Source organism: Hippopotamus amphibius, chromosome 6 (genome assembly GCF_030028045.1).
Source record: "Hippopotamus amphibius kiboko isolate mHipAmp2 chromosome 6, mHipAmp2.hap2, whole genome shotgun sequence".
Taxonomy (NCBI): domain Eukaryota; kingdom Metazoa; phylum Chordata; class Mammalia; order Artiodactyla; family Hippopotamidae; genus Hippopotamus; species Hippopotamus amphibius.
In genome coordinates, this window is record NC_080191.1 from 70,097,428 (window position 1) to 70,107,801 (window position 10,374).

The window sequence follows — 10,374 nt, forward strand, 5'->3', positions numbered from 1 at the left end:
AGTGCAGCCAGTGGAAGTTTTAATATAACCAGAGTGCGGATAATTTTTGACTCACCCTCATATATAGGTACCACATCTTCTTTATCCATTCCTCTGTTGATGGGCATTTGGGTTGCTTCCATGTCCTGGCTACTGTGAATAGTGCTGCAATGAACATTGGGGTGCGTGCATCCTTTTGAATTATGGTTTTCTCTGGATATATGCCCAGTAGTGGAATTGCTGGATTATATGGTAGCTTTATTTTTAGTTTTTTAAGGAACCTCCATGCTGTTCTCCGTAGTAGCTGCACCAATTGACGTTCCCACCAACAGTGTAGGAGGGTTCCCTTTTCTCCACACTTTCTCCAGCATTTATTCTTTGTAGGTTTTTTGATGATGGCCATTCTCTAAAGAAGACATACAGATGGCCAAGAGGCAAATGAAAAGATGCTCAACATCACTAATTATTAGAGAAATGCAAATCAAAACTACAATGAAGTATCACCTCATATCAGTCAGAGGAAGGATTATCTTGACTGAGATAAAATAATTGAGATCCATGTCAGATTCCAGTTGAGGAGTCAGTTCCCTCCAGAAATGTGAATGTGACACAGTGGTGATGGGAAAGAAAGTTAATGGTGGGGAGGTACCCACATCCAGTTTCCAAAGTTATGCTTTGTGTCTGATCTCTATCTATTTGACTTCTCCTTGTGATATAATCAAACTAGCACTTTCCATTCTCTGTTACTTCCCTCTGCCTTCACTAAATCAGGTTTCTTCTCCAATATTCCCTTGTCAGTAAATGGAACCACTATGACTTTGCAAAAGACCAAAATTTAGAGATTTCCTTTGTCTTCTTGCTTTTCCTTATCCTATAATCTAATCCACCAACAAGACCTATTGGTTCTATATCCCAGTTATATACGGAAGCTACTTATTTCTCTCCTCCACTGTCACCTTCTAGGTTCAAGTCATCACTACCTCTTGCCTAAACTGCTGCAATCACCAACCGTTGTCCCAGTTTCTTTCTTGCCCTCCCATAATCTATTCTCTACACAGCCTCCAGAAGTGGCTTCCAAAATATCAGATCAGTGCCTTTCAAAGTCTTTTCAATGTCATTGCCATTGTTAAATCCCTTCAGTGGCTTCTCAACCTATTTAGATAAAAAGCTCAACTCTTTCTATAAAGGCCCCACCACATCTGGCTCAGGCTCACCTCTACATCATCATCTCTTACCACTTCTGTTCTCTATGCTCAGACACAGGCCTTTTTCACATGCTACACATGGTCAGCCTGTATCTGCTCTCACTGCTGAACTCTTAGGTCCCAATAGCCTTTTCTTTGGCCACAACTTCTGATCCTCCTAGTCTCCTCCCTCCTACTTCAGTCACTCCTCCTTATGTTCTCCAGGCCCTGACTCTTCCCTGATCCACAGTGTATCTGTCCCGCTACCTGCACCTCCTTCCTATCCAGCCAAGACAACATAGAAAAGATTATACAACCAGGCAAAGTAGCGCCATTGTCTGACATGCTCTTTGGCCTTGACTGTGCCCAACGTACTCTTCAACAGTCTTATTCGCGTCTCAAGACAGATCCTCTTCCTTCCCCTTTGTAATTGTCATCAGTCCTCAATGTCATCCCTTCTCTCATCATCTAGCTTCTTAAACCACAAGAGAAAAAACAAAGCTCCCTCAAGTCTACTGCCCTCTTACCCACAAAATAATTGTTTCTACCTTATCTCACAGAAAGAGGCTTTTTAGTTTGGATGATTTCTTCTGTATGTACCAAAATATTAAAATGAATGGAGTTTAAACAGCAAGGAAATGCAAACCTTCACATAACAAGAAGTCTGGAGTTTCAGGGTTGGTTCAGTAACTGATGTCATCAAGGACATAACTCCTCTTCCTCTTTCTACACTCCAGTCCTCATCATGTTGGCCTTCATCTTTAGGTGTCACCTCCTCACTTAAAAAAGGCAGAAAGGTTAGTAGTGACATCTCTTCACATATCTGTTGACTTAAAAGATATTCACAACCTGAAAGTTGAGAGTTATGTTTTATTCGGTGGGAAGTTTTAGGATGTTAAGGCAGGGAGGCAGCTTCTAAAGTAACCCTGAGAGAACTGCTCCAAGGAGGCGAGGTAGGGAGCTAGGATATATAGAAGTTTTGCAACAAAGGGCAGGTAGTCTGAACATCGAAAGATTACTGTTAATTAAAGAGAAGCAGATATCTCAAGGAATTCAGTGCTTTTCTATGTGTGGGAAGATGCCAGAGTCTGGTCTCACTGAAATCATGGCTTTGATACGTACCTCAGCTATCTGGGGCCAGTATCCTGTGTTTTCACATCCCGATTTTCCTCGGGGCTCACTGTAGGGAGTGGCTGCAGTCTGATGGCCGCTAGGTGGCAGGTATTCTTTCCTTCCTGAGTTCCCCTCAGGGCTCATCAGCTCACCTTGCAGGGCCGCAAGCACTGATGACTGTGATATCCTTGGTTAACTGACATGGCAGGCAATATTCCATTTATCATATCTCTTTCATCAAAAGGGAGAATCCTCCCCAGGAGCAACCCAGGTATACTGTACCCAGGGTCCACAACCAGGAGTGGATCACATGCATTGGATGCTGGTCAATATTTAACCATTAGCCCTCCATGAAAATGCAAATAACCCCCAATAATTTATCTTCAGTCGAGACCTTTTTTTTTTTTAAATTCCAGACCTACATATCCAACTATCTTATACATTTACATATTAAGGTCTCCCAAGCATCTCCAAAGCTACCGCCACTGCTTTGCCAGTGTCCATGCTGCCATCAGGTATCGAGACAAGATTGTTTGAGAGTCATATTACACCCTTCCATTTCCTCTACCCTTACTCCAGTGAAAGCCTGGTGTTGTGAGTCTCCCTCCTAAATATCTCCCAAGTCCTTACTCAGGTGCTGGATCAATATTCAGGAACTCATCACCTCTTTCTGGACCATTGCAGCAGCCTGAGTATCCTCTGTGCCTCTAGATTTTCCCACACACCTTTAATCTGTCCTATGAACTTTTCTAGAGAGCTCGTTCTATTCAACATGTTGGCTCAAAATTCTTCAGTGGCTCTAAATTGCCCAAAAAGTAAATTTGGGCCTCCTTTGATTTATGTGTGGACCTTCATCATCTGTCCAGTCTCATCTTCTATCTCCTCTTCCTTCCCTCCTTACTCCACTCTTACTCTCTCACCATAGTGAACTATTTGTACAGAACACATCATACTCTCTCATGCTTCCATTCCTTTGCACATTCTGCCCTCTCTTTCAAATGTACTTTCCTCACGTATATACCCAGAGAACTCTCAGTAAGTATCTTTGCCACTGTGAAGTCTTCTCTAAGAGAAAATAGGGGCTTCTCCTGTGTTTTGACTGCCCTTTGTATATGTCGTTATGAAACAAATTTCTCATTGTATTATAATTCTTGGTTTGTAAACTTTTTAAGGACAAGAACAATTTCATCCCTGTACCCCCTATGCCCAGAATAGTACCTGACACACAATAAGTATTAAATGAAAGCTTGCTGAATAACAAAATAAACAAGTATAATGATACTGACTCTCTACAATAATAATTGGTGCTGTTCTAAAGAGAACAGAGGCTGGTTTAGCAGAGCATTGCTATAATGAATCCCAGATCAAGAATGTCAGTATTGTAAAGATCACATAACTACTCATCTCCCCACCAGCCAGCCATCAACTTTTTGCCAACAATATGCTAAGATTGGTAAAAATGTGTCTGCTATGTAAAAAATAAACTTCATGATCTATTGATAATAGGACATTATATGTACAGTGGGAAATATGTAAAAACATACATTTTGAGATAAAATCAGATATGCAAAAGACTTCCAGAAGCTAATTCATCCAGTTCTTCTCATCTAAGTTGATATTAGGCCAATTATATTAGGATGTATCTCTCAATCTTTTATAAACCCCTGCAAACTTCCAGCATGAAATTTTTCTTTTTCTTTTTTTTTTCTTTTTTTCTTTTCAAAATTTTCCTATTCCACATTTCTGAACCTCCATCCTGAAGGGACTGCTTATTCTCTGCTATTGTGCTTTGATTTTTTTAATGCTTGGAGAGCAGGTTTGGAAAAAAATATGACTACTTCTATTTGGTTATGTTTTGCTTGAGACACAAGGATAAGATTGGCCCAGATGGTCATTGGATGTGGGTCCGGAGCTTAAATTTACCTATTTCTGTTGCTATCCATAGTAAATGATGTTACTGAAAAAGTTCACGAATGACGAGGTTTGGGTGAGTTTGTGTTTCTATCGTACAGACTTTTCTCTCTTTCTTTGTATCCCCCAAATTTGTTTTTTAACTAAAAATCAGAATCTTTTTGTGTGTAAACATTAACAATGACTCAACAAGGTAATGGCCTATAAAGTGATGAATTGACCTTCTATATAACTTTCTCAAAAAGCATACATCAAAAATCATAGTTATTAAATTCAGCTTTTATTAAATAAGCCTTCAAATTATTTAGAATTTAGAAAGAATGGAAATATGTGTGTATTGATGGAATAAACAAAGAACAAGAGTTGAAGCGTGAGCATTTCTTTAAAATGTCTTCAGGAATCCTTCAAAAGGTGTTGGATTGCTCAGAAATAAAGTAATTTATAGTCAGGTTATTTTAAAACTATTGATTGTTAATCTACTTAGTGAAAACTTAATACCCTCACTAGTTACCATTTTGGCTTACTTTAACCTGAGCTAGGGTCACCTAAGAAATAGTCTCCATTGCCATCAGAGTTGAAATTAAAATTAAATAGATGAAATGTGTGTTAAGTTTTATCAAGAGAGTTTTAAAAATTATAGGCACTTTTTGGGACTTCCCTGATGGTGTAGTGGTTGAGAATCTGCCTGCCAATGCAGGGGACACGGGTTCGAGCCTTGGCCCGGGAAGATCGCACATGCTGTGGAGCAACTAAGCCCGTGCACAACTACTGAGCCCATGTGCTGCAACTACTAAAGCCCGAGTGCGTAGAGCCTGTGCTCCACAACAAGAGAAGCCACCGCACTGAGAAGCCCACACACAACAATGTAAAGTAACCCCCTTTCGCCACAACTAGAGAAAGCCCACAGGCAGCAACGAATACCCAATACAGCCAATTAATTAATTAATTAATTTTTAAAAATTATAGGCACTTTGAAAGAAACAAAATCTTAACAAACTTTTATTATAATCCAGTAGGGAATATGAAAAAAACATGACTCTGACCCTTCATCTTTTCTCTACCCTGAATTCCCCTGAGATGAAAGGAGATACTCCATCTTTTCTTCTGACTGACAGAACTGTCCCCAGATGGGTACGCTCCCATGGCAAATAGAAATACCATAGGAAATGTATGGATACCAAGGGGTTAAGGGGGGGTGGGATGAATTGGGAGATTGGGATTGACATATTTACACTAATGATACTATGTATGAAATACATAACTAATGAGAACATGTTGTACAGCACAGGGAACTCTACTCAGTGCTCTGCCGTGACCTAAACGGGAAGGAAATCCAAAAAAGAGGGGATATATGTGTACATATAGCTGATTCACTTTGCTGTACAACAGAAACTAACACAACATTGTAAAGCAACTATACGCCAATAAAAAATTTTTTTTGAAAATGCCATAGGATTTGTGCACTATGGTCTCCTTGTTGGGGGCTGAAAAGGGATTCAGGGGAAGAATTCAGGCTGAGGGGAGGTGAGGATGGAGAGAAGGAAAGAGAGGAGGAGAGCCCACCTGGAGAAGCTCATAAATATGCAGGCAGAAACCCACAACCCCCACCACAACATGGTGGGAAAATATGCCCCCCTGCCCAGAGCTACGGAGCATCCTTCTTTCTCCATTGTCCCGGAGAGATCCCACATACCTAACACTGTCCAGTGGTGACGGGGCAAGGGTGTGGGATGGGAAAAGAAGAGGGTACTAGACTTTTTTTTTTTTTTTTGGCACATTTAAGCTTTATTTAAATATTAGTACATACAAGTTAAATATGTCCAGTATAACACTCACTGCTTTTCCAGCTTAACGTTTTTGAGATTTATCCTGATTGACATGTGACGCTCTAGTTCACTTATTTTAGTTTCTATATTGTTCTATATAGACGAATGGACATTTATGTTGTTTCCAACCTTTTTCATACACACTGCTGCAATTAGCTGTTTTATGTATTTGTGTGTGTGTGTAAAATTATATATGTGTGTGTATATATATGTATAAAATCTCCTTATACACATGCTACAAGAATTTCTCAAAGCTTATAGAAGTGAAGTGGATGAGTCACAGCCTGAGCACAGTTCTTCGACTTTACCAAGTCCTGATGTTGCAATTCGCGTTCCTCCCTGGAGGTACTGGAATGCCTCGCTCTGCCATCACTCAAGGCTTTCTGATTATAACATTTTGCTTATCTTTTGAGTCTGAAGTGACATCTCATTTCCGATTTTGCGTTTATCAGAGTAGCACGAACTTGAACAGCTGCATATTTGCTTTGTGTCTTTCAAAAATATGCAGTTAAAGTGAACTCATTAAAAAACTGAAAAAGGGAAACTCAGGAAGAGAAAGATCGCCCATAGGGAAGGTTCTTGGGAAAGAGGGTCTTTGTTAGTATTGACAAGGGAAACAGAGACACGGGGCACAGCAGAAAGAAAGACAGATTATTCTAATAGGGGAAGGTGGGGTAAAACCAGTCAGTTCAGAAGCAGCTCACAGGAGGAGCTGTGCACCAGGAGATGGGGATGCTTGCATGGGGCTGGTGTCGGCATTCCACAGAGGTTACTGGAATCCATGGGCAGGCATTTGAATTTCTGAGGTAACTCAGGAATCCTCAGAGGAAATTTAACCTCTGATCCATCACCCTAGTGGACCAGCTGGGGTGAGAAACACAGTTCCATCCTGCTTTCCAGACCCCACCTCCATAAGAAGTTAATTTGCATTGCACAACCTAGTCTTCTGGCTTCAACATAAACATTTCGTTTTTTAGAAATTACCCCAAATATTCATAGCTTGACTAAGCTAATTTAAAACACACAGCAAAAGCGTGCCATGCCTCACGTTCTCTGGCTGCCGCTGCGAGAGTGGCCACGCAGTGATGCTGGTTGGGGCCACTGGACTAAAAGCCACACTCTCTAATCATCAGAAACGCTGCTCAGGTCACCTAGGATCTCTTGCTCCCCAGGTGACTGTCCAGCACAGATGCCACTGTTTCCTGTCACGTGTCCTTCCGAACCTAAACTTTCAAGGCATTTGGGCCTGGAACAACAGCCTGAGCTCATCTCAGATTGAGGCATGTCATGTCCTGACCCAGCGAAATATTTTACAATCCATGTCCTAATCCAGGAAAAGCGGAGTCTTACCCTTGTATAAACCTAAAATTCTGCCCTGAAAAATGAAAGCAGTGAAATTCAACAATTGGGAAAATATTGCCTTTGTTCTGCCTAGAAGATTACACATGTGCCCCCAGGGCCGCAGGCAGCCCCAGCCGGGAAGAGTCACAGCCAACATCTGAGGGCGGCCAAGACTGCCCAGAGCACCTGAACCAGACACCAGACCTTTCTGCATATTCTTGTGCTTCAGTAGAAGCGGGAATTATTACGAGCTTCTTTAATGTTAAGAGAGACGTCAGGGGCTTCCCTGGTGGCGCAGTGGTTAAGAATCCACCTGCCAGTGCAGGGGACACGGGTTTGATCCCTGGTCTGGGAAGATCCCACATGTTGAGGAGCAACTAAGCCCGTGTGCCACAACTACTGAGTCCATGAGCCGCAATTACTGAAGCCCATGAGCTGCAACTACTGAAGCCCACACGCCTAGAGCCTGTGCTTCACAACAAGAGAAGCCTGCACACCGCAACTAAGAGTAGCCCCTGCTCACCGCAACTAAGAGTAGCCCCTGCTCGCCACAACTAAAGAAAGCCCGCGCGCAGCAACAAAGACCCAACACAACCAAAATAAATAAAATTAAATTAAATTAAAATTTAAAAAAATATATTGAGAGACACCAAAAGGTTCTCAAATCTCCAGAGAATGGGAATATCAGTGTAGGTATACTGGACAAACTCTTATTTTTCTGATTCCATAAGTTAATCAGAAAAATAAGAGTTTTTTCTAGTTAAATTCCAACTGGAAAAACTTGTCAGACATTAGAAAGGGCATGCAAGGAGAAATTTTTAAAAATTTTTAAAAAAATTTTTAACTGATTCACTTTGCCATACACCTGAAACTAACACAACATTGTAAAACAACTATATCCCAATAAAAATTTTTTTAATTACAAAATTTTAAAAATAAAAGATTCTTTGCTCCAAAATGTCACATGAAGAAAATAAAACCATAAGAAGGGAGCAGAAGGGGGCCATTAGGAAACGGGAGTGACCACCAAGCCACATTTGTTTTGAAAGGTTCTTGAAGCACATGTTGACTTCACAGCCTGCATTTGATTCACACGTGCCTCCTGATAAAAGCAAAGGGAGCAAAATGACAAAGTCCAACGTTGTCATCACCATCAAGGAATATGCAGATTATGGTCTTAAAATGAGCCTCAGAGAGGCCGGGGCAGCTTCACCCGCATGCAGGCCGTTTCTTTGCTGTGTTCTTGTGTTTGACTGCGCTCACCTCCAGTGAGGCGAGCGTGGAGTTCCTATGAAGTGCGGTGTTGTGATTCATGACATTTAACAGAGGAGGAAGGGCCCTCTCCAGAAATGAGCCGCTGGGCTGAGTCTGGGCAGAAAATAGCCTGAAATGACTCACACCATGTAAGATGGTACAATAGATGATTCACCGGGTCCCAAGGAAAATAAAGAGGAGGGGATGCTGGCGTACCCAGGGAGCCACAGTCCTGGTGGGCAGAGTTCATTGGTCTACATCACACAGAGCCCGTCCCTGGTCACTGAGCTGATGGGGGAGGGGCTGGGGCTGGACGTGTGCCAGGTGGGGGCAGGGAGCAGCAGCTTCTGGCGTGGTGGCACCGCAGGGGTGGCTGGGTTTCAGTCCAGGATCTTTGTGGCCGGGGGATACATCTGCACTCAATGCTCTGGAGAGGGTGATGTGAAATGATTTATCCAGAAGGCTGCACAGCTGGCATCAGAGAAAACATTTGGAACCGTTTTCCATGTGCGTTACCTAGAGGCAGCATTCCCTCCCCAGTGCTAAATTTAAACCATTCCTGTCCTTTCAGACTCTCTATTGAAATCTGTTTCTCATAGAATGTCTCCGTCTTGGAAATAGCACGCGACCCCTCTGTAAAATGGAAGGGAATTTGAAGCATATAAGTCACCAGTTCTTCTACCTCCCTCTCTCTCTATACACATACACACACACACACACACACACAGAGCCCTCTCTCTCAAGAAAAAAAAAATTTCAGAACAGAATAAGGAATGCATGGAGGTGAGAGGGATGTGCTTCCCAGGACGGGGAAGGGCTGGTGGCTGGTCCCTGCCAACAGCTCACAGGCAGCGGCAAGGACTGCCTCATGCAGAAGCCCCAGGGGCATCACCCGACTCCCTTCGTCGCCCTTTAGGAGAAGAGAGACAGAAAACGTGATGTTATAAACATTCCCACAGAATCACAGCCTTGCTGGATCCAAGGGAACCACAGGCTCGCCCTGCTCCCCGTGCTGGAGTGTAAAGAAGCTGATGAGCCCTGCATAGCGAAAGCCCTCACAGAAGACATTTCTCACACACATACATACACACACGCACACACATGAGATGCAAGATCCAATGGGAAAGTTTACTGTCTGATAGAGTGTCCTGTTCTATGTTCAAATATTACAGTAAATTTTGAAACCTTCCAGTATATCTTGATGCAATTTAAAAGGAACGTCTATACGTGACTATTAATATCCTTATCTCAGTTGTAGATCCCATGTCTGTTTCAAGAAATTGAAAACAAGTTTGAGCAGAACTCAGGAGGAGGTGGGTGTGAAGTATGTTTGCTGTTGGTAAATAGGGGCTTGCTCACATCCCTGACACGACAACCCACAGTCAGGTGAACACCACATTGGGACTTCCCTGATGGCGCCGTGGTTAGGACTCTGCACTCCTAATGCAGGGGGCCCAGGTTCAATTCCTGGTCAGGGAACTAGATCCCATGTGTATACCACAACAAAGAGTTCTCATGCCACAACTAAGGAGCCCGCCTGCCACAACAAAGACCCGGTGCAACCAAATAAATATTAAAAAACTCAATACATAAATTTTAAGAAAAGAGAACACCACATCTACTGCTCGCCCTAGCTCTTCACGTCACCTGGGGTGAGTTAGCTGAGGGATGGGCTGCTATCACAAGGGGTCCAGGAAAGATGCCTAGGATTCTGCACAATTTGCGGCAGTGCTCATAAATGTCTATAAGTACAAGATAGGGTTGGC

At 42.5% G+C, this 10,374-nt stretch overlaps 1 non-coding gene across 1 annotated transcript; it reads left to right on the plus strand.

Moving 5' to 3' along the window:
- The first annotated feature begins 10,014 nt into the window (after positions 1 to 10,014).
- Positions 10,015 to 10,087, plus strand: TRNAR-CCU (transfer RNA arginine (anticodon CCU)). The gene has a single exon. It is a non-coding gene; the product is annotated as a tRNA-Arg (tRNA).
- The last annotated feature ends 287 nt before the right edge of the window (positions 10,088 to 10,374 follow it).